The 22,899-nt window shown below is 43.6% G+C and overlaps 16 non-coding genes across 16 annotated transcripts; all 16 read right to left on the bottom strand.

The window, feature by feature from the left end:
- Positions 1–639: 639 nt before the first annotated feature.
- TRNAK-UUU (transfer RNA lysine (anticodon UUU)) lies at positions 640–712 on the bottom strand. Its single transcript has one exon. It is a non-coding gene; the product is annotated as a tRNA-Lys (tRNA).
- Positions 713–3,221: 2,509 nt separating this feature from the next.
- Positions 3,222–3,294, bottom strand: TRNAK-UUU (transfer RNA lysine (anticodon UUU)). Its single transcript has one exon. It is a non-coding gene; the product is annotated as a tRNA-Lys (tRNA).
- Positions 3,295–4,147: 853 nt separating this feature from the next.
- On the bottom strand, positions 4,148–4,220 carry TRNAK-UUU (transfer RNA lysine (anticodon UUU)). Its single transcript has one exon. It is a non-coding gene; the product is annotated as a tRNA-Lys (tRNA).
- An 850-nt stretch (positions 4,221–5,070) lies between these two features.
- TRNAK-UUU (transfer RNA lysine (anticodon UUU)) lies at positions 5,071–5,143 on the bottom strand. Its single transcript has one exon. It is a non-coding gene; the product is annotated as a tRNA-Lys (tRNA).
- Positions 5,144–10,602: 5,459 nt separating this feature from the next.
- TRNAK-UUU (transfer RNA lysine (anticodon UUU)) lies at positions 10,603–10,675 on the bottom strand. The gene has a single exon. It is a non-coding gene; the product is annotated as a tRNA-Lys (tRNA).
- A 2,679-nt stretch (positions 10,676–13,354) lies between these two features.
- On the bottom strand, positions 13,355–13,427 carry TRNAK-UUU (transfer RNA lysine (anticodon UUU)). The gene has a single exon. It is a non-coding gene; the product is annotated as a tRNA-Lys (tRNA).
- Positions 13,428–14,276: 849 nt separating this feature from the next.
- TRNAK-UUU (transfer RNA lysine (anticodon UUU)) lies at positions 14,277–14,349 on the bottom strand. The gene has a single exon. It is a non-coding gene; the product is annotated as a tRNA-Lys (tRNA).
- Positions 14,350–15,198: 849 nt separating this feature from the next.
- On the bottom strand, positions 15,199–15,271 carry TRNAK-UUU (transfer RNA lysine (anticodon UUU)). Its single transcript has one exon. It is a non-coding gene; the product is annotated as a tRNA-Lys (tRNA).
- An 849-nt stretch (positions 15,272–16,120) lies between these two features.
- TRNAK-UUU (transfer RNA lysine (anticodon UUU)) lies at positions 16,121–16,193 on the bottom strand. Its single transcript has one exon. It is a non-coding gene; the product is annotated as a tRNA-Lys (tRNA).
- An 849-nt stretch (positions 16,194–17,042) lies between these two features.
- On the bottom strand, positions 17,043–17,115 carry TRNAK-UUU (transfer RNA lysine (anticodon UUU)). The gene has a single exon. It is a non-coding gene; the product is annotated as a tRNA-Lys (tRNA).
- An 849-nt stretch (positions 17,116–17,964) lies between these two features.
- TRNAK-UUU (transfer RNA lysine (anticodon UUU)) lies at positions 17,965–18,037 on the bottom strand. Its single transcript has one exon. It is a non-coding gene; the product is annotated as a tRNA-Lys (tRNA).
- An 849-nt stretch (positions 18,038–18,886) lies between these two features.
- On the bottom strand, positions 18,887–18,959 carry TRNAK-UUU (transfer RNA lysine (anticodon UUU)). The gene has a single exon. It is a non-coding gene; the product is annotated as a tRNA-Lys (tRNA).
- Positions 18,960–19,808: 849 nt separating this feature from the next.
- On the bottom strand, positions 19,809–19,881 carry TRNAK-UUU (transfer RNA lysine (anticodon UUU)). The gene has a single exon. It is a non-coding gene; the product is annotated as a tRNA-Lys (tRNA).
- Positions 19,882–20,730: 849 nt separating this feature from the next.
- TRNAK-UUU (transfer RNA lysine (anticodon UUU)) lies at positions 20,731–20,803 on the bottom strand. Its single transcript has one exon. It is a non-coding gene; the product is annotated as a tRNA-Lys (tRNA).
- An 849-nt stretch (positions 20,804–21,652) lies between these two features.
- On the bottom strand, positions 21,653–21,725 carry TRNAK-UUU (transfer RNA lysine (anticodon UUU)). The gene has a single exon. It is a non-coding gene; the product is annotated as a tRNA-Lys (tRNA).
- Positions 21,726–22,574: 849 nt separating this feature from the next.
- Positions 22,575–22,647, bottom strand: TRNAK-UUU (transfer RNA lysine (anticodon UUU)). Its single transcript has one exon. It is a non-coding gene; the product is annotated as a tRNA-Lys (tRNA).
- Positions 22,648–22,899: the final 252 nt, after the last annotated feature.

Below are 22,899 nucleotides of genomic sequence, written 5' to 3'. Positions count from 1 at the left end.
TTGCTTGAGTGCTGACAAGCTGTTTCAAGGTATCCGGGAGGTCTCCTTCCTCTTTGCGTATGATGCTGACTTCACATCCATTTCAAGGAGACAATTGACTTTGCATTTTCTCAAAGCACGTTTCTAGATCAGAAAGACACTGAATCTGTCTGGAACAAGTAGATCCCAGCGCTTGAGCAGACAGGAATGTTTGACAGTGGGAAAAATAAAGGTAGGCGTGGCAAGTGAGGCGTTTGGAATGTGGGTGCTGAGAGAAAATCTAAGCGCGCATGACTCAAACGGTAGACCCGAAACCCTTCTATTTGCCACAAGGAAGTTGGCGACGTTGAAAATGGACTTCAACACTAAAGTAAGAATTCAAGGTGAATTTCAAACTTGCGGTCAAATTAGCCAAACTGGAAATAATTTCTACAAATGTTCTCTAAGTAACATATGTTTTCCATTCAACTACTCTTGCCTTAAATTTAAAATGTATTTGGTGAACCAGAAATTTTTTTAAGCTTAGACCATGTCTTTTCCCCTTGCTTTGAATTGTCACTTTTCAGTGGAGAAGAATGGCTTAACCTGCAACAAACGCTTAAGTGCCGACAGAATTGCAGGTAGCCCCTGTTAACATTGGTGATCTAAAAATCATGGGAGCGCCCGAACAGGGACTTGAACCCTGGACCCTCAGATTAAAAGTCTGATGCTCTACCGACTGAGCTATCCGGGCTCTTGGAGCATCGCTCTGCGTGCGCTCTGTGCGTGCCTGGTAACATGGTCCAATTGAAAAGCTACTTTCGGCTGATTGAAAACGTAGCACTGCCTGTCAACCAGAAAACTACTGTGCGCTGCACTGCTCACATGCTTGTAAATTGAATCTCTTCTCCTGGCTTACACACAAATTGCTGCAAATCATTGACAGTTTCAACACCTTCACCCCTTGCTTGAGTGCTGACAAGCTGTTTCAAGGTATCCGGGAGGTCTCCTTCCTCTTTGCGTATGATGCTGACTTCACATCCATTTCAAGGAGACAATTGACTTTGCATTTTCTCAAAGCACGTTTCTAGATCAGAAAGACACTGAATCTGTCTGGAACAAGTAGATCCCAGTGCTTGAGCAGACAGGAATGTTTGACAGTGGGAAAAATAAAGGTAGGTGTGGCAAGTGAGGCGTTTGGAATGTGGGTGCTGAGAGAAAATCTAAGCGCGCATGACTCAAACGGTAAACCCGAAACACTTCTATTTGCCACAAGGAAGTTGGCGACGTTGAAAATGGACTTCAACACTAAAGTAAGAATTCAAGTTGAATTTCAAACTTGCGGTCAAATTAGCCAAACTGGAAATATTTTCTACAAATGTTCTCTAAGTAACATATGTTTTCCATTCAGCTACTCTTGCCTTAAATTTAAAATGTATTTGATGAACCAGAACATTTTTTAAGCTTAGACCATGTCTTTTCCCCTTGCTTTGAATTGTCACTTTTCAGTGGAGAAGAATGGCTTAACCTGCAACAAACGCTTAAGTGCCGACAGAATTGCAGGTAGCCCCTCTTAACATTGGTGATATAAAAATCATGGGAGCACCCGAACAGCGTGCCTGGTAACATAGTCCAATTGAAAAATCTACTTTCGGCTGATTGAAAACGTAGCACTGCCTGTCAACCAGAAAACTACTGTGCGCTGCACTGCTCACCTGCTGGTAAATTGAATCTCTTCTGCTGGCTTACACACAAATTGCTGCAAATCATTGTCAGTTTCAACACCTTCACCCCTTGCTTGAGTGCTGACAAGCTGTTTCAAGGTATCCGGGAGGTCTCCTTCCTTTTTGCGTATGATGCTGACTTCACATCCATTTCAAGGAGACACTTGACTTTGCATTTTCTCAAAGCACGTTTCTAGATCAGAAAGACACTGAATCTGTCTGGAACAAGTAGATCCCAGTGCTTGAGCAGACAGGAATGTTTGACAGTGGGAAAAATAAAGGTAGGTGTGGCAAGTGAGGCGTTTGGAATGTGGGTGCTGAGAGAAAATCTAAGCGCGCATGACTCAAACGGTAGACCCGAAACCCTTCTATTTGCCACAAGGAAGTTGGCGACGTTGAAAATGGACTTCAACACTAAAGTAAGAATTCAAGTTGAATTTCAAACTTGCGGTCAAATTAGCCAAACTGGAAATATTTTCTACAAATGTTCTCTAAGTAACATATGTTTTCCATTCAGCTACTCTTGCCTTAAATTTAAAATGTATTTGATGAACCAGAACATTTTTTAAGCTTAGACCATGTCTTTTCCCCTTGCTTTGAATTGTCACTTTTCAGTGGAGAAGAATGGCTTAACCTGCAACAAACGCTTAAGTGCCGACAGAATTGCAGGTAGCCCCTCTTAACATTGGTGATATAAAAATCATGGGAGCACCCGAACAGCGTGCCTGGTAACATAGTCCAATTGAAAAATCTACTTTCGGCTGATTGAAAACGTAGCACTGCCTGTCAACCAGAAAACTACTGTGCGCTGCACTGCTCACCTGCTGGTAAATTGAATCTCTTCTGCTGGCTTACACACAAATTGCTGCAAATCATTGTCAGTTTCAACACCTTCACCCCTTGCTTGAGTGCTGACAAGCTGTTTCAAGGTATCCGGGAGGTCTCCTTCCTTTTTGCGTATGATGCTGACTTCACATCCATTTCAAGGAGACACTTGACTTTGCATTTTCTCAAAGCACGTTTCTAGATCAGAAAGACACTGAATCTGTCTGGAACAAGTAGATCCCAGTGCTTGAGCAGACAGGAATGTTTGACAGTGGGAAAAATAAAGGTAGGCGTGGCAAGTGAGGCGTTTGGAATGTGGGTGCTGAGAGAAAATCTAAGCGCGCATGACTCAAACGGTAGACCCGAAACCCTTCTATTTGCCACAAGGAAGTTGGCGACGTTGAAAATGGACTTCAACACTAAAGTAAGAATTCAAGTTGAATTTCAAACTTGCGGTCAAATTAGCCAAACTGGAAATATTTTCTACAAATGTTCTCTAAGTAACATATGTTTTCCATTCAGCTACTCTTGCCTTAAATTTAAAATGTATTTGGTGAACCAGAACATTTTTTAAGCTTAGACCATGTCTTTTCCCCTTGCTTTGAATTGTCACTTTTCAGTGGAGAAGAATGGCTTAACCTGCAACAAACGCTTAAGTGCCGACAGAATTGCAGGTAGCCCATGTTAACATTGGTGATCTAAAAATCATGGGAGCGCCCGAACAGGGACTTGAACCCTGGACCCTCAGATTAAAAGTCTGATGCTCTACCGACTGAGCTATCCGGGCTCTTGGAGCGTTGCTCTGCTGGCGCTCCATGCGTGCCTGGTAACATGGTCCAATTGAAAAGCTACTTTCGGCTGATTGAAAACGTAGCACTGCCTGTCAACCAGAAAACTACTGTGCGCTGCAGTGCTCACCTGCTTGTAAATTGAATCTCTTCTCCTGGCTTACACACAAATTGCTGCAAATCATTGTCAGTTTCAACACCTTCACCCCTTGCTTGAGTGCTGACAAGCTGTTTCAAGGTATCCGGGAGGTCTCCTTCCTCTTTGCGTATGATGCTGACTTCCCATCCATTTCAAGGAGACAATTGACTTTGCATTTTCTCAAAGCACGTTTCTAGATCAGAAAGACACTGAATCTGTCTGGAACAAGTAGATCCCAGCGCTTGAGCAGACAGGAATGTTTGACAGTGGCAAAAATAAAGGTAGGCGTGGCAAGTGAGGCGTTTGGAATGTGGGTGCTGAGAGAAAATCTAAGCGCGCATGACTCAAACGGTAGACCCGAAACCCTTCTTTCTATTTGCCACAAGGAAGTTGGCGACGTTGAAAATGGACTTGAACACTAAAGTAAGAATTCAAGGTGAATTTCAAACTTGCGGTCAAATTAGCCAAACTGGAAATATTTTCTACAAATGTTCTCTAAGTAACATATGTTTTCCATTCAGCTACTCTTGCCTTAAATTTAAAATGTATTTGGTGAACCAGAACATTTTTTAAGCTTAGACCATGTCTTTTCCCCTTGCTTTGAATTGTCACTTTTCAGTGGAGAAGAATGGCTTAACCTGCAACAAACGCTTAAGTGCCGACAGAATTGCAGGTAGCCCCTCTTAACATTGGTGATCTAAAAATCATGGGAGCGCCCAAACAGGGACTTGAACCCTGGACCCTCAGATTAAAAGTCTGATGCTCTACCGACTGAGCTATCCAGGCTCTTGGAGCATTGCTCTGCTGGCGCTCCGTGCGTGCCTGGTAACATGGTCCAATTGAAAAGCTACTTTCGGCTGATTGAAAACGTAGCACTGCCTGTCAACCAGAAAACTACTGTGCGCTGCACTGCTCACCTGCTTGTAAATTGAATCTCTTCTCCTGGCTTACACACAAATTGCTGCAAATCATTGTCAGTTTTAACACCTTCACCCCTTGCTTGAGTACTGACAAGCTGTTTCAAGGTATCCGGGAGGTCTCCTTCCTCTTTGCGTATGATGCTGACTTCACATCCATTTCAAGGAAACAATTGACTTTGCATTTTGTCAAAGCACGTTTCTAGATCAGAAGGACACTGAATCTGTCTGGAACAAGTAGATCCCAGTGCTTGAGCAGACAGGAATGTTTGACAGTGGGAAAAATAAAGGTAGGTGTGGCAAGTGAGGCGTTTGGAATGTGGGTGCTGAGAGAAAATCTAAGCGCGCATGACTCAAACGGTAGACCTGAAACCCTTCTATTTGCCACAAGGAAGTTGGCGACGTTGAAAATGGACTTCAACACTAAAGTAAGAATTCAAGTTGAATTTCAAACTTATGGTCAAATTAGCCAAACTGGAAATATTTTCTACAAATGTTCTCTAAGTAACCTATGTTTTCCATTCAGCTACTCTTGCCTTAAATTTAAAATGTATTTGGTGAACCAGAACATTTTTTTAAGCTTAGACCATGTCTTTTCCCCTTGCTTTGAATTGTCACTTTTCAGTGGAGAAGAATGGCTTGACCTGCAACAAACACTTAAGTGCCGACAGAATTGCAGGTAGCCTCTCTTAACATTGGTGATCTAAAAATCATGGGAGCGCCCAAACAGGGACTTGAACCCTGGACCCTCAGATTAAAAGTCTGATGCTCTACCGACTGAGCTATCCGGGCTCTTGGAGCATCGCTCTGCTGGCGCTCCGTGCGTGCCTGGTAACATGGTCCAATTGAAAAGCTACTTTCGACTGATTGAAAACGTAGCACTGCCTGTCAACCAGAAAACTACTGTGCGCTGCACTGCTCACCTGCTTGTAAATTGAATCTCTTCTCCTGGCTTACACACAAATTGCTGCAAATCATTGTCAGTTTCAACACCTTCACCCCTTGCTTGAGTGCTGACAAGCTGTTTCAAGGTATCCGGGAGGTCTCCTTCCTCTTTGCGTATGATGCTGACTTCACATCCATTTCAAGGAGACAATTGACTTTGCATTTTCTCAAAGCACGTTTCTAGATCAGAAAGACACTGAATCTGTCTGGAACAAGTAGATCCCAGTGCTTGAGCAGACAGGAATGTTTGACAGTGGGAAAAATAAAGGTAGGTGTGGCAAGTGAGGCGTTTGGAATGTGGGTGCTGAGAGAAAATCTAAGCGCGCATGACTCAAACGGTAGACCCGAAACCCTTCTATTAGCCACAAGGAAGTTGGCAACGTTGAAAATGGACTTCAACACTAAAGTAAGAATTCAAGTTGAATTTCAAACTTGCGGTCAAATTAGCCAAACTGGAAATATTTTCTACAAATGTTCTCTAAGTAACATATGTTTTCCATTCAGCTACTCTTGCCTTAAATTTAAAACGTATTTGGTGAACCAGAACATTTTTTAAGCTTAGACCATGTCTTTTCCCCTTGCTTTGAATTGTCACTTTTCAGTGGAGAAGAATGGCTTAACCTGCAACAAACGCTTAAGTGCCAACAGAATTGCAGGTAGCCTCTCTTAACATTGGTGATCTAAAAATCATGGGAGCGCCCGAACAGGGACTCGAACCCTGGACCCTCAGATTAAAAGTCTGATGCTCTACCAACTGAGCTAACCGGGCTCTTGGAGCGTCTCTCTGCTGGCGCTCCGTGCGTGCCTGGTAACATGGTCCAATTGAAGAGCTACTTTCGGCTGATTGAAAACGTAGCACTGCCTGTCAACCAGAAAACTACTATGCGCTGCACTGCTCACCTGCTTGTAAATTGAATCTCTTCTGCTGGCTTACACACAAATTGCCGCAAATCATTGTCAGTTTCAACACCTTCACCCCTTGCTTGAGTGCTGACAAGCTGTTTCAAGGTATCCGGGAGGTCTCCTTCCTTTTTGCGTATGATGCTGACTTCACATCCATTTCAAGGAGACAATTGACTTTGCATTTTCTCAAAGCACGTTTCTAGATCAGAAAGACACTGAATCTGTCTGGAACAAGTAGATCCCAGTGCTTGAGCAAACAGGAATGTTTGACAGTGGGAAAAATAAAGGTAGGTGTGGCAAGTGAGGCGTTTGGAATGTGGGTGCTGAGAGAAAATCTAAGCGCGCATGACTCAAACGGTAGACCCGAAACCCTTCTATTAGCCACAAGGAAGTTGGCAACGTTGAAAATGGACTTCAACACTAAAGTAAGAATTCAAGTTGAATTTCAAACTTGCGGTCAAATTAGCCAAACTGGAAATATTTTCTACAAATGTTCTCTAAGTAACATATGTTTTCCATTCAGCTACTCTTGCCTTAAATTTAAAATGTATTTGGTGAACCAGAACATTTTTTAAGCTTAGACCATGTCTTTTCCCCTTGCTTTGAATTGTCACTTTTCAGTGGAGAAGAATGGCTTAACCTGCAACAAACGCTTAAGTGCCAACAGAATTGCAGGTAGCCTCTCTTAACATTGGTGATCTAAAAATCATGGGAGCGCCCGAACAGGGACTTGAACCCTGGACCCTCAGATTAAAAGTCTGATGCTCTACCAACTGAGCTAACCGGGCTCTTGGAGCGTCTCTCTGCTGGCGCTCCGTGCGTGCCTGGTAACATGGTCCAATTGAAAAGCTACTTTCGGCTGATTGAAAACGTAGCACTGCCTGTCAACCAGAAAACTACTGTGCGCTGCACTGCTCACCTGCTTGTAAATTGAATCTCTTCTGCTGGCTTACACACAAATTGCCGCAAATCATTGTCAGTTTCAACACCTTCACCCCTTGCTTGAGTGCTGACAAGCTGTTTCAAGGTATCCGGGAGGTCTCCTTCCTTTTTGCGTATGATGCTGACTTCACATCCATTTCAAGGAGACAATTGACTTTGCATTTTCTCAAAGCACGTTTCTAGATCAGAAAGACACTGAATCTGTCTGGAACAAGTAGATCCCAGTGCTTGAGCAGACAGGAATGTTTGACAGTGGGAAAAATAAAGGTAGGTGTGGCAAGTGAGGCGTTTGGAATGTGGGTGCTGAGAGAAAATCTAAGCGCGCATGACTCAAACGGTAGACCCGAAACCCTTCTATTAGCCACAAGGAAGTTGGCAACGTTGAAAATGGACTTCAACACTAAAGTAAGAATTCAAGTTGAATTTCAAACTTGCGGTCAAATTAGCCAAACTGGAAATATTTTCTACAAATGTTCTCTAAGTAACATATGTTTTCCATTCAGCTACTCTTGCCTTAAATTTAAAACGTATTTGGTGAACCAGAACATTTTTTAAGCTTAGACCATGTCTTTTCCCCTTGCTTTGAATTGTCACTTTTCAGTGGAGAAGAATGGCTTAACCTGCAACAAACGCTTAAGTGCCGACAGAATTGCAGGTAGCCTCTCTTAACATTGGTGATCTAAAAATCATGGGAGCGCCCGAACAGGGACTTGAACGCTGGACCCTCAGATTAAAAGTCTGATGCTCTACCGACTGAGCTATCCGGGCTCTTGGAGCGTCGCTCTGCTGGCGCTCCGTGCGTGCCTGGTAACATGGTCCAATTGAAAAGCTACTTTCGACTGATTGAAAACGTAGCACTGCCTGTCAACCAGAAAACTACTGTGCGCTGCGCTGCTCACCTGCTTGTAAATTGAATCTCTTCTCCTGGCTTACACACAAATTGCTGCAAATCATTGTCAGTTTCAACACCTTCACCCCTTGCTTGAGTGCTGACAAGCTGTTTCAAGGTATCCGGGAGGTCTCCTTCCTCTTTGCGTATGATGCTGACTTCACATCCATTTCAAGGAGACAATTGACTTTGCATTTTCTCAAAGCACGTTTCTAGATCAGAAAGACACTGAATCTGTCTGGAACAAGTAGATCCCAGTGCTTGAGCAGACAGGAATGTTTGACAGTGGGAAAAATAAAGGTAGGTGTGGCAAGTGAGGCGTTTGGAATGTGGGTGCTGAGAGAAAATCTAAGCGCGCATGACTCAAACGGTAGACCCGAAACCCTTCTATTTGCCACAAGGAAGTTGGAGACGTTGAAAATGGACTTCAACACTAAAGTAAGAATTCAAGTTGAATTTCAAACTTGCGGTCAAATTAGCCAAACTGGAAATATTTTCTACAAATGTTCTCTAAGTAACATATGTTTTCCATTCAGCTACTCTTGCCTTAAATTTAAAACGTATTTGGTGAACCAGAACATTTTTTAAGCTTAGACCATGTCTTTTCCCCTTGCTTTGAATTGTCACTTTTCAGTGGAGAAGAATGGCTTAACCTGCAACAAACGCTTAAGTGCCGACAGAATTGCAGGTAGCCTCTCTTAACATTGGTGATCTAAAAATCATGGGAGCGCCCGAACAGGGACTTGAACGCTGGACCCTCAGATTAAAAGTCTGATGCTCTACCGACTGAGCTATCCGGGCTCTTGGAGCGTCGCTCTGCTGGCGCTCCGTGCGTGCCTGGTAACATGGTCCAATTGAAAAGCTACTTTCGACTGATTGAAAACGTAGCACTGCCTGTCAACCAGAAAACTACTGTGCGCTGCGCTGCTCACCTGCTTGTAAATTGAATCTCTTCTCCTGGCTTACACACAAATTGCTGCAAATCATTGTCAGTTTCAACACCTTCACCCCTTGCTTGAGTGCTGACAAGCTGTTTCAAGGTATCCGGGAGGTCTCCTTCCTCTTTGCGTATGATGCTGACTTCACATCCATTTCAAGGAGACAATTGACTTTGCATTTTCTCAAAGCACGTTTCTAGATCAGAAAGACACTGAATCTGTCTGGAACAAGTAGATCCCAGTGCTTGAGCAGACAGGAATGTTTGACAGTGGGAAAAATAAAGGTAGGTGTGGCAAGTGAGGCGTTTGGAATGTGGGTGCTGAGAGAAAATCTAAGCGCGCATGACTCAAACGGTAGACCCGAAACCCTTCTATTTGCCACAAGGAAGTTGGCGACGTTGAAAATGGACTTCAACACTAAAGTAAGAATTCAAGTTGAATTTCAAACTTGCGGTCAAATTAGCCAAACTGGAAATATTTTCTACAAATGTTCTCTAAGTAACATATGTTTTCCATTCAGCTACTCTTGCCTTAAATTTAAAATGTATTTGGTGAACCAGAACATTTTTTAAGCTTAGACCATGTCTTTTCCCCTTGCTTTGAATTGTCACTTTTCAGTGGAGAAGAATGGCTTAACCTGCAACAAACGCTTAAGTGCCAACAGAATTGCAGGTAGCCTCTCTTAACATTGGTGATCTAAAAATCATGGGAGCGCCCGAACAGGGACTTGAACCCTGGACCCTCAGATTAAAAGTCTGATGCTCTACCAACTGAGCTAACCGGGCTCTTGGAGCGTCTCTCTGCTGGCGCTCCGTGCGTGCCTGGTAACATGGTCCAATTGAAGAGCTACTTTCGGCTGATTGAAAACGTAGCACTGCCTGTCAACCAGAAAACTACTATGCGCTGCACTGCTCACCTGCTTGTAAATTGAATCTCTTCTCCTGGCTTACACACAAATTGCTGCAAATCATTGTCAGTTTCAACACCTTCACCCCTTGCTTGAGTGCTGACAAGCTGTTTCAAGGTATCCGGGAGGTCTCCTTCCTCTTTGCGTATGATGCTGACTTCACATCCATTTCAAGGAGACAATTGACTTTGCATTTTCTCAAAGCACGTTTCTAGATCAGAAAGACACTGAATCTGTCTGGAACAAGTAGATCCCAGTGCTTGAGCAGACAGGAATGTTTGACAGTGGGAAAAATAAAGGTAGGTGTGGCAAGTGAGGCGTTTGGAATGTGGGTGCTGAGAGAAAATCTAAGCGCGCATGACTCAAACGGTAGACCCGAAACCCTTCTATTTGCCACAAGGAAGTTGGCGACGTTGAAAATGGACTTCAACACTAAAGTAAGAATTCAAGTTGAATTTCAAACTTGCGGTCAAATTAGCCAAACTGGAAATATTTTCTACAAATGTTCTCTAAGTAACATATGTTTTCCATTCAGCTACTCTTGCCTTAAATTTAAAACGTATTTGGTGAACCAGAACATTTTTTAAGCTTAGACCATGTCTTTTCCCCTTGCTTTGAATTGTCACTTTTCAGTGGAGAAGAATGGCTTGACCTGCAACAAACACTTAAGTGCCGACAGAATTGCAGGTAGCCTCTCTTAACATTGGTGATCTAAAAATCATGGGAGCGCCCGAACAGGGACTTGAACCCTGGACCCTCAGATTAAAAGTCTGATGCTCTACCAACTGAGCTATCCGGGCTCTTGGAGCGTCGCTCTGCTGGCGCTCCGTGCGTGCCTGGTAACATGGTCCAATTGAAAAGCTACTTTCGGCTGATTGAAAACGTAGCACTGCCTGTCAACCAGAAAACTACTGTGCGCTGCACTGCTCACCTGCTTGTAAATTGAATCTCTTCTGCTGGCTTACACACAAATTGCCGCAAATCATTGTCAGTTTCAACACCTTCACCCCTTGCTTGAGTGCTGACAAGCTGTTTCAAGGTATCCGGGAGGTCTCCTTCCTTTTTGCGTATGATGCTGACTTCACATCCATTTCAAGGAGACAATTGACTTTGCATTTTCTCAAAGCACGTTTCTAGATCAGAAAGACACTGAATCTGTCTGGAACAAGTAGATCCCAGTGCTTGAGCAGACAGGAATGTTTGACAGTGGGAAAAATAAAGGTAGGTGTGGCAAGTGAGGCGTTTGGAATGTGGGTGCTGAGAGAAAATCTAAGCGCGCATGACTCAAACGGTAGACCCGAAACCCTTCTATTTGCCACAAGGAAGTTGGCGACGTTGAAAATGGACTTCAACACTAAAGTAAGAATTCAAGTTGAATTTCAAACTTGCGGTCAAATTAGCCAAACTGGAAATATTTTCTACAAATGTTCTCTAAGTAACATATGTTTTCCATTCAGCTACTCTTGCCTTAAATTTAAAATGTATTTGGTGAACCAGAACATTTTTTAAGCTTAGACCATGTCTTTTCCCCTTGCTTTGAATTGTCACTTTTCAGTGGAGAAGAATGGCTTAACCTGCACCAAACGCTTAAGTGCCGACAGAATTGCAGGTAGCCCCTCTTAACATTGGTGATCTAAAAATCATGGGAGCGCCCGAACAGGGACTTGAACCCTGGACCCTCAGATTAAAAGTCTGATGCTCTACCAACTGAGCTAACCGGGCTCTTGGAGCGTCTCTCTGCTGGCGCTCCGTGCGTGCCTGGTAACATGGTCCAATTGAAGAGCTACTTTCGGCTGATTGAAAACGTAGCACTGCCTGTCAACCAGAAAACTACTATGCGCTGCACTGCTCACCTGCTTGTAAATTGAATCTCTTCTCCTGGCTTACACACAAATTGCTGCAAATCATTGTCAGTTTCAACACCTTCACCCCTTGCTTGAGTGCTGACAAGCTGTTTCAAGGTATCCGGGAGGTCTCCTTCCTCTTTGCGTATGATGCTGACTTCACATCCATTTCAAGGAGACAATTGACTTTGCATTTTCTCAAAGCACGTTTCTAGATCAGAAAGACACTGAATCTGTCTGGAACAAGTAGATCCCAGTGCTTGAGCAGACAGGAATGTTTGACAGTGGGAAAAATAAAGGTAGGTGTGGCAAGTGAGGCGTTTGGAATGTGGGTGCTGAGAGAAAATCTAAGCGCGCATGACTCAAACGGTAGACCCGAAACCCTTCTATTTGCCACAAGGAAGTTGGCGACGTTGAAAATGGACTTCAACACTAAAGTAAGAATTCAAGTTGAATTTCAAACTTGCGGTCAAATTAGCCAAACTGGAAATATTTTCTACAAATGTTCTCTAAGTAACATATGTTTTCCATTCAGCTACTCTTGCCTTAAATTTAAAACGTATTTGGTGAACCAGAACATTTTTTAAGCTTAGACCATGTCTTTTCCCCTTGCTTTGAATTGTCACTTTTCAGTGGAGAAGAATGGCTTGACCTGCAACAAACACTTAAGTGCCGACAGAATTGCAGGTAGCCTCTCTTAACATTGGTGATCTAAAAATCATGGGAGCGCCCGAACAGGACCCTCAGATTAAAAGTCTGATGCTCTACCAACTGAGCTATCCGGGCTCTTGGAGCGTCGCTCTGCTGGCGCTCCGTGCGTGCCTGGTAACATGGTCCAATTGAAAAGCTACTTTCGGCTGATTGAAAACGTAGCACTGCCTGTCAACCAGAAAACTACTGTGCGCTGCACTGCTCACCTGCTTGTAAATTGAATCTCTTCTGCTGGCTTACACACAAATTGCCGCAAATCATTGTCAGTTTCAACACCTTCACCCCTTGCTTGAGTGCTGACAAGCTGTTTCAAGGTATCCGGGAGGTCTCCTTCCTTTTTGCGTATGATGCTGACTTCACATCCATTTCAAGGAGACAATTGACTTTGCATTTTCTCAAAGCACGTTTCTAGATCAGAAAGACACTGAATCTGTCTGGAACAAGTAGATCCCAGTGCTTGAGCAGACAGGAATGTTTGACAGTGGGAAAAATAAAGGTAGGTGTGGCAAGTGAGGCGTTTGGAATGTGGGTGCTGAGAGAAAATCTAAGCGCGCATGACTCAAACGGTAGACCCGAAACCCTTCTATTTGCCACAAGGAAGTTGGCGACGTTGAAAATGGACTTCAACACTAAAGTAAGAATTCAAGTTGAATTTCAAACTTGCGGTCAAATTAGCCAAACTGGAAATATTTTCTACAAATGTTCTCTAAGTAACATATGTTTTCCATTCAGCTACTCTTGCCTTAAATTTAAAATGTATTTGGTGAACCAGAACATTTTTTAAGCTTAGACCATGTCTTTTCCCCTTGCTTTGAATTGTCACTTTTCAGTGGAGAAGAATGGCTTAACCTGCACCAAACGCTTAAGTGCCGACAGAATTGCAGGTAGCCCCTCTTAACATTGGTGATCTAAAAATCATGGGAGCGCCCGAACAGGGACTTGAACCCTGGACCCTCAGATTAAAAGTCTGATGCTCTACCGACTGAGCTATCCAGGCTCTTGGAGCGTCGCTCTGCTGGCGCTCCGTGCGTGCCTGGTAACATGGTCCAATTGAAAAGCTACTTTCGGCTGATTGAAAACGTAGCACTGCCTGTCAACCAGAAAACTACTGTGCGCTGCACTGCTCACATGCTTGTAAATTGAATCTCTTCTCCTGGCTTACCCACAAATTGCTGCAAATCATTGTCAGTTTCTACACCTTCACCCCTTGCTTGAGTGCTGACAAGCTGTTTCAAGGTATCCGGGAGGTCTCCTTCCTCTTTGCGTATAATGCTGACTTCACATCCATTTCAAGGAGACAATTGACTTTGCATTTTCTCAAAGCACGTTTCTAGATCAGAAAGACACTGAATCTGTCTGGAACAAGTAGATCCCAGTGCTTGAGCAGACAGGAATGTTTGACAGTGGGAAAAATAAAGGTAGGTGTGGCAAGTGAGGCGTTTGGAATGTGGGTGCTGAGAGAAAATCTAAGCGCGCATGACTCAAACGGTAGACCCGAAACCCTTCTATTTGCCACAAGGAAGTTGGCGACGTTGAAAATGGACTTCAACACTAAAGTAAGAATTCAAGTTGAATTTCAAACTTGCGGTCAAATTAGCCAAACTGGAAATATTTTCTACAAATGTTCTCTAAGTAACGTATGTTTTCCATTCAGCTACTCTTGCCTTAAATTTAAAATGAATTTGGTGAACAAGAAAATTTTTTAAGCTTAGACCATGTCTTTTCCCCTTGCTTTGAATTGTCACTTTTCAGTGGAGAAGAATGGCTTAACCTGCAACAAACGCTTAAGTGCCGACAGAATTGCAGGTAGCCTCTCTTAACATTGGTGATATAAAAACCATGGGAGCGCCCGAACAGGGACTTGAACCCTGGACCCTCAGATTAAAAGTCTGATGCTCTACCGACTGAGCTATCCGGGCTCTTGGAGCGTCGCTCTGCTGGTGCTCCGTGCGTGCCTGGTAACATGGTCCAATTGAAAAGCTACTTTCGGCTGATTGAAAACGTAGCACTGCCTGTCAACCAGAAAACTACTGTGCGCTGCACTGCTCACCTGCTTGTAAATTGAATCTCTTCTCCTGGCTTACACACAAATTGCTGCAAATCATTGTCAGTTTCAACACCTTCACCCCTTGCTTGAGTGCTGACAAGCTGTTTCAAGGTATCCGGGAGGTCTCCTTCCACTTTGCGGATGATGCTGACTTCACATCCATTTCAAGGAGACAATTGACTTTGCATTTTCTCAAAGCACGTTTCTAGATCAGAAAGACACTGAATCTGTCTGGAACAAGTAGATCCCAGTGCTTGAGCAGACAGGAATGTTTGACAGTGGGAAAAATAAAGGTAGGTGTGGCAAGTGAGGCGTTTGGAATGTGGGTGCTGAGAGAAAATCTAAGCGCGCATGACTCAAACGGTAGACCCGAAACCCTTCTATTTGCCACAAGGAAGTTGGCGACGTTGAAAATGGACTTCAACACTAAAGTAAGAATTCAAGTTGAATTTCATACTTGCGGTCAAATTAGCCAAACTGGAAATATTTTCTACAAATGTTCTCTAAGTAACCTATGTTTTCCATTCAGCTACTGTTGCCTTAAATTTAAAATGTATTTGGTGAACCAGAACATTTTTTAAGCTTAGACCATGTCTTTTCCCCTTGCTTTGAATTGTCACTTTTCAGTGGAGAAGAATAGCTTAACCTGCACCAAACGCTTAAGTGCCGACAGAATTGCAGGTAGCCCCTCTTAACATTGGTGATCTCAAAACCATGGGAGCGCCCGAACAGGGACTTGAACCCTGGACCCTCAGATTAAAAGTCTGATGCTCTACCGACTGAGCTATCCGGGCTCTTGGAGCGTCGCTCTGCTGGCGCTCCATGCGTGCCTGGTAACATGGTCCAATTGAAAAGCTACTTTCGGCTGATTGAAAACATAGCACTGCCTGTCAACCAGAAAACTACTGTGCGCTGCACTGCTCACATGCTTGTAAATTGAATCTCTTCTCCTGGCTTACACACAAATTGCTGCAAATCATTGTCAGTTTCTACACCTTCACCCCTTGCTTGAGTGCTGACAAGCTGTTTCAAGGTATCCGGGAGGTCTCCTTCCTCTTTGCGTATGATGCTGACTTCACATCCATTTCAAGGAGACAATTGACTTTGCATTTTCTCAAAGAACGTTTCTAGATCAGAAAGACACTGAATCTGTCTGGAACAAGTAGATCCCAGTGCTTGAGCAGACAGGAATGTTTGGCATTGGGAAAAATAAAGGTAGGTGTGGCAAGTGAGGCGTTTGGAATGTGGGTGCTGAGAGAAAATCTAAGCGCGCATGACTCAAACGGTAGACCCGAAACCCTTCTATTTGCCACAAGGAAGTTGGCGACGTTGAAAATGGACTTCAACACTAAAGTAAGAATTCAAGGTGAATTTCAAACTTGCGGTCAAATTAGCCAAACTGGAAATATTTTCTACAAATGTTCTCTAAGTAACATATGTTTTCCATTCAGCTACTCTTGCCTTAAATTTAAAATGTATTTGGTGAACCAGAACATTTTTTAAGCTTAGACCATGTCTTTTCCCCTTGCTTTGAATTGTCACTTTTCAGTGGAGAAGAATTGCTTAACCTGCAACAAACGCTTAAGTGCCGACAGAATTGCAGGTAGCCCCTGTTAACATTGGTGATCTAAAAATCATGGGAGCGCCCGAACAGGGACTTGAACCCTGGACCCTCAGATTAAAAGTCTGATGCTCTACCGACTGAGCTATCCAGGCTCTTGGAGCGTCGCTCTGCTGGCGCTCCGTGCGTGCCTGGTAACATGGTCCTATTGAAAAGCTACTTTCGGCTGATTGAAAACGTAGCACTGCCTGTCAACCAGAAAACTACTGTGCGCTGCACTGCTCACCTGCTTGTAAATTGAATCTCTTCTCCTGGCTTACACACAAATTGCTGCAAATCATTGTCAGTTTCAACACCTTCACCCCTTGCTTGAGTGCTGACAAGCTGTTTCAAGGTATCCGGGAGGTCTCCTTCCTCTTTGCGTATGATGCTGACTTCACATCCATTTCAAGGAGACAATTGACTTTGCATTTTCTCAAAGCACGTTTCTAGATCAGAAAGACACTGAATCTGTCTGGAACAAGTAGATCCCAGTGCTTGAGCAGACAGGAATGTTTGACAGTGGGAAAAATAAAGGTAAGTGTGGCAAGTGAGGCGTTTGGAATGTGGGTGCTGAGAGAAAATCTAAGCGCGCATGACTCAAACAGTAGACCCGAAACCCTTCTATTTGCAACAAGGAAGTTGGCGACGTTGAAAATGGACTTCAACACTAAATTAAGTATTCAAGTTGAATTTCAAACTTGCGGTCAAATTAGCCAAACTGGAAATATTTTCTACAAATGTTCTCTAAGTAACGTATGTTTTCCATTCAGCTACTCTTGCCTTAAATTTAAAATGTATTTGGTGAACAAGAAAAATTTTTAAGCTTAGACCATGTCTTTTCCCCTTGCTTTGAATTGTCACTTTTCAGTGGAGAAGAATGGCTTAACCTGCAACAAACGCTTAAGTGCCGACAGAATTGAAGGTAGCCTCTCTTAACATTGGTGATCTAAAAACCATGGGAGCGCCCGAACAGGGACTTGAACCCTGGACCCTCAGATTAAAAGTCTGATGCTCTACCGACTGAGCTATCCGGGCTCTTGGAGCGTCGCTCTGTTGGCGCTCCGTGCGTGCCTGGTAACATGGTCCAATTGAAAAGCTACTTTCGGCTGATTGAAAACGTAGCACTGCCTGTCAACCAGAAAACTACTGTGCGCTGCACTGCTCACCTGCTTGTAAATTGAATCTCTTCTCCTGGCTTACACACAAATTGCTGCAAATCATTGTCAGTTTCAACACCTTCACCCCTTGCTTGAGTGCTGACAAGCTGTTTCAAGGTATCCGGGAGGTCTCCTTCCTCTTTGCGTATGATGCTGACTTCACATCCATTTCAAGGAGACAATTGACTTTGCATTTTCTCAAAGCACGTTTCTAGATCAGAAAGACACTGAATCTGTCTGGAACAAGTAGATCCCAGCGCTTGAGCAGACAGGAATGTTTGACAGTGGGAAAAATAAAGGTATGTGTGGCAAGTGAGGCGTTTGGAATGTGGGTGCTGAGAGAAAATCTAAGCGCGCATGACTCAAACGGTAGACCCGAAACCCTTCTATTTGCCACAAGGAAGTTGGCGACGTTGAAAATGGACTTCAAAACTAAAGTAAGAATTCAAGTTGAATTTCAAACTTGCGGTCAAATTAGCCAAACTGGAAATATTTTCTACAAATGTTCTCTAAGTAACATATGTTTTCCATTCAGCTACTCTTGCCTTAAATTTAAAATGTATTTGGTGAACCAGAACATTTTTTAAGCTTAGACCATGTCTTTTCCCCTTGCTTTGAATTGTCACTTTTCAGTGGAGAAGAATAGCTTAACCTGCACCAAACGCTTAAGTGCCGACAGAATTGCAGGTAACCCCTGTTAACATTGGTGATCTAAAAATCATGGGAGCGCCCGAACAGGGACTTGAACCCTGGACCCTCAGATTAAAAGTCTGATGCTCTACCGACTGAGCTATCCAGGCTCTTGGAGCGTCGCTCTGCTGGCGCTCCGTGCGTGCCTGGTAACATGGTCCTATTGAAAAGCTACTTTCGGCTGATTGAAAACGTAGCACTGCCTGTCAACCAGAAAACTACTGTGCGCTGCACTGCTCACCTGCTTGTAAATTGAATCTCTTCTCCTGGCTTACACACAAATTGCTGCAAATCATTGTCAGTTTCAACACCTTCACCCCTTGCTTGAGTGCTGACAAGCTGTTTCAAGGTATCCGGGAGGTCTCCTTCCTCTTTGCGTATGATGCTGACTTCACATCCATTTCAAGGAGACAATTGACTTTGCATTTTCTCAAAGCACGTTTCTAGATCAGAAAGACACTGAATCTGTCTGGAACAAGTAGATCCCAGTGCTTGAGCAGACAGGAATGTTTGACAGTGGGAAAAATAAAGGTAAGTGTGGCAAGTGAGGCGTTTGGAATGTGGGTGCTGAGAGAAAATCTAAGCGCGCATGACTCAAACAGTAGACCCGAAACCCTTCTATTTGCAACAAGGAAGTTGGCGACGTTGAAAATGGACTTCAACACTAAATTAAGTATTCAAGTTGAATTTCAAACTTGCGGTCAAATTAGCCAAACTGGAAATATTTTCTACAAATGTTCTCTAAGTAACGTATGTTTTCCATTCAGCTACTCTTGCCTTAAATTTAAAATGTATTTGGTGAACAAGAAAAATTTTTAAGCTTAGACCATGTCTTTTCCCCTTGCTTTGAATTGTCACTTTTCAGTGGAGAAGAATGGCTTAACCTGCAACAAACGCTTAAGTGCCGACAGAATTGAAGGTAGCCTCTCTTAACATTGGTGATCTAAAAACCATGGGAGCGCCCGAACAGGGACTTGAACCCTGGACCCTCAGATTAAAAGTCTGATGCTCTACCGACTGAGCTATCCGGGCTCTTGGAGCGTCGCTCTGTTGGCGCTCCGTGCGTGCCTGGTAACATGGTCCAATTGAAAAGCTACTTTCGGCTGATTGAAAACGTAGCACTGCCTGTCAACCAGAAAACTACTGTGCGCTGCACTGCTCACCTGCTTGTAAATTGAATCTCTTCTCCTGGCTTACACACAAATTGCTGCAAATCATTGTCAGTTTCAACACCTTCACCCCTTGCTTGAGTGCTGACAAGCTGTTTCAAGGTATCCGGGAGGTCTCCTTCCTCTTTGCGTATGATGCTGACTTCACATCCATTTCAAGGAGACAATTGACTTTGCATTTTCTCAAAGCACGTTTCTAGATCAGAAAGACACTGAATCTGTCTGGAACAAGTAGATCCCAGCGCTTGAGCAGACAGGAATGTTTGACAGTGGGAAAAATAAAGGTAGGTGTGGCAAGTGAGGCGTTTGGAATGTGGGTGCTGAGAGAAAATCTAAGCGCGCATGACTCAAACGGTAGACCCGAAACCCTTCTATTTGCCACAAGGAAGTTGGCGACGTTGAAAATGGACTTCAACACTAAAGTAAGAATTCAAGGTGAATTTCAAACTTGCGGTCAAATTAGCCAAACTGGAAATATTTTCTACAAATGTTCTTTAAGTAACATATGTTTTCCATTCAGCTACTCTTGCCTTAAATTTAAAATGTATTTGGTGAACCAGAACATTTTTTAAGCTTAGACCATGTCTTTTCCCCTTGCTTTGAATTGTCACTTTTCAGTGGAGAAGAATGGCTTAACCTGCACCAAACGCTTAAGTGCCGACAGAATTGCAGGTAGCCCCTCTTAACATTGGTGATCTAAAAATCATGGGAGCGCCCGAACAGGGACTTGAACCCTGGACCCTCAGATTAAAAGTCTGATGCTCTACCGACTGAGCTATCCGGGCTCTTGGAGCGTTGCTATGCTGGCGCTCCGTGCGTGCCTGGTAACATGGTCCAATTGAAAAGCTACTTTCGGCTGATTGAAAACGTAGCACTGCCTGTCAACCAGAAAACTACTGTGCGCTGCACTGCTCACATGCTTGTAAATTGAATCTCTTCTCCTGGCTTACCCACAAATTACTGCAAATCATTGTCAGTTTCTACACCTTCACCCCTTGCTTGAGTGCTGACAAGCTGTTTCAAGGTATCCGGGAGGTCTCCTTCCTCTTTGCGTATAATGCTGACTTCACATCCATTTCAAGGAGACAATTGACTTTGCATTTTCTCAAAGCACGTTTCTAGATCAGAAAGACACTGAATCTGTCTGGAACAAGTAGATCCCAGTGCTTGAGCAGACAGGAATGTTTGACAGTGGGAAAAATAAAGGTAGGTGTGGCAAGTGAGGCGTTTGGAATGTGGGTGCTGAGAGAAAATCTAAGCGCGCATGACTCAAACGGTAGACCCGAAACCCTTCTATTTGCCACAAGGAAGTTGGCGACGTTGAAAATGGACTTCAACACTAAAGTAAGAATTCAAGTTGAATTTCATACTTGCGGTCAAATTAGCCAAACTGGAAATATTTTCTACAAATGTTCTCTAAGTAACCTATGTTTTCCATTCAGCTACTGTTGCCTTAAATTTAAAATGTATTTGGTGAACCAGAACATTTTTTAAGCTTAGACCATGTCTTTTCCCCTTGCTTTGAATTGTCACTTTTCAGTGGAGAAGAATGGCTTAACCTGCACCAAACGCTTAAGTGCCGACAGAATTGCAGGTAGCCCCTCTTAACATTGGTGATCTCAAAACCATGGGAGCGCCCGAACAGGGACTTGAACCCTGGACCCTCAGATTAAAAGTCTGATGCTCTACCAACTGAGCTATCCGGGCTCTTGGAGCGTCGCTCTGCTGGCGCTCCATGCGTGCCTGGTAACATGGTCCAATTGAAAAGCTACTTTCGGCTGATTGAAAACATAGCACTGCCTGTCAACCAGAAAACTACTGTGCGCTGCACTGCTCACATGCTTGTAAATTGAATCTCTTCTCCTGGCTTACACACAAATTGCTGCAAATCATTGTCAGTTTCTACACCTTCACCCCTTGCTTGAGTGCTGACAAGCTGTTTCAAGGTATCCGGGAGGTCTCCTTCCTCTTTGCGTATGATGCTGACTTCACATCCATTTCAAGGAGACAATTGACTTTGCATTTTCTCAAAGAACGTTTCTAGATCAGAAAGACACTGAATCTGTCTGGAACAAGTAGATCCCAGTGCTTGAGCAGACAGGAATGTTTGGCAGTGGGAAAAATAAAGGTAGGTGTGGCAAGTGAGGCGTTTGGAATGTGGGTGCTGAGAGAAAATCTAAGCGCGCATGACTCAAACGGTAGACCCGAAACCCTTCTATTTGCCACAAGGAAGTTGGCGACGTTGAAAATGGACTTCAACACTAAAGTAAGAATTCAAGGTGAATTTCAAACTTGCGGTCAAATTAGCCAAACTGGAAATATTTTCTACAAATGTTCTTTAAGTAACATATGTTTTCCATTCAGCTACTCTTGCCTTAAATTTAAAATGTATTTGGTGAACCAGAACATTTTTTAAGCTTAGACCATGTCTTTTCCCCTTGCTTTGAATTGTCACTTTTCAGTGGAGAAGAATGGCTTAACCTGCACCAAACGCTTAAGTGCCGACAGAATTGCAGGTAGCCCCTCTTAACATTGGTGATCTAAAAATCATGGGAGCGCCCGAACAGGGACTTGAACCCTGGACCCTCAGATTAAAAGTCTGATGCTCTACCGACTGAGCTATCCGGGCTCTTGGAGCGTCGCTATGCTGGCGCTCCGTGCGTGCCTGGTAACATGGTCCAATTGAAAAGCTACTTTCGGCTGATTGAAAACGTAGCACTGCCTGTCAACCAGAAAACTACTGTGCGCTGCACTGCTCACATGCTTGTAAATTGAATCTCTTCTCCTGGCTTACCCACAAATTACTGCAAATCATTGTCAGTTTCTACACCTTCACCCCTTGCTTGAGTGCTGACAAGCTGTTTCAAGGTATCCGGGAGGTCTCCTTCCTCTTTGCGTATAATGCTGACTTCACATCCATTTCAAGGAGACAATTGACTTTGCATTTTCTCAAAGCACGTTTCTAGATCAGAAAGACACTGAATCTGTCTGGAACAAGTAGATCCCAGTGCTTGAGCAGACAGGAATGTTTGACAGTGGGAAAAATAAAGGTAGGTGTGGCAAGTGAGGCGTTTGGAATGTGGGTGCTGAGAGAAAATCTAAGCGCGCATGACTCAAACGGTAGACCCGAAACCCTTCTATTTGCCACAAGGAAGTTGGCGACGTTGAAAATGGACTTCAACACTAAAGTAAGAATTCAAGTTGAATTTCAAACTTGCGGTCAAATTAGCCAAACTGGAAATATTTTCTACAAATGTTCTCTAAGTAACGTATGTTTTCCATTCAGCTACTCTTGCCTTAAATTTAAAATGAATTTGGTGAACAAGAAAATTTTTTAAGCTTAGACCATGTCTTTTCCCCTTGCTTTGAATTGTCACTTTTCAGTGGAGAAGAATGGCTTAACCTGCAACAAACGCTTAAGTGCCGACAGAATTGCAGGTAGCCTCTCTTAACATTGGTGATATAAAAACCATGGGAGCGCCCGAACAGGGACTTGAACCCTGGACCCTCAGATTAAAAGTCTGATGCTCTACCGACTGAGCTATCCGGGCTCTTGGAGCATCGCTCTGCTGGTGCTCCGTGCGTGCCTGGTAACATGGTCCAATTGAAAAGCTACTTTCGGCTGATTGAAAACGTAGCACTGCCTGTCAACCAGAAAACTACTGTGCGCTGCACTGCTCACCTGCTTGTAAATTGAATCTCTTCTCCTGGCTTACACACAAATTGCTGCAAATCATTGTCAGTTTCAACACCTTCACCCCTTGCTTGAGTGCTGACAAGCTGTTTCAAGGTATCCGGGAGGT

The sequence above is a fragment of the Pelobates fuscus genome, chromosome 9 (assembly GCF_036172605.1).
Source record: "Pelobates fuscus isolate aPelFus1 chromosome 9, aPelFus1.pri, whole genome shotgun sequence".
Classification (NCBI taxonomy): domain Eukaryota; kingdom Metazoa; phylum Chordata; class Amphibia; order Anura; family Pelobatidae; genus Pelobates; species Pelobates fuscus.
The sequence above is the reverse complement of the archived record's forward strand: the minus strand, read 5'-3'. Positions and strand labels throughout refer to the sequence as shown.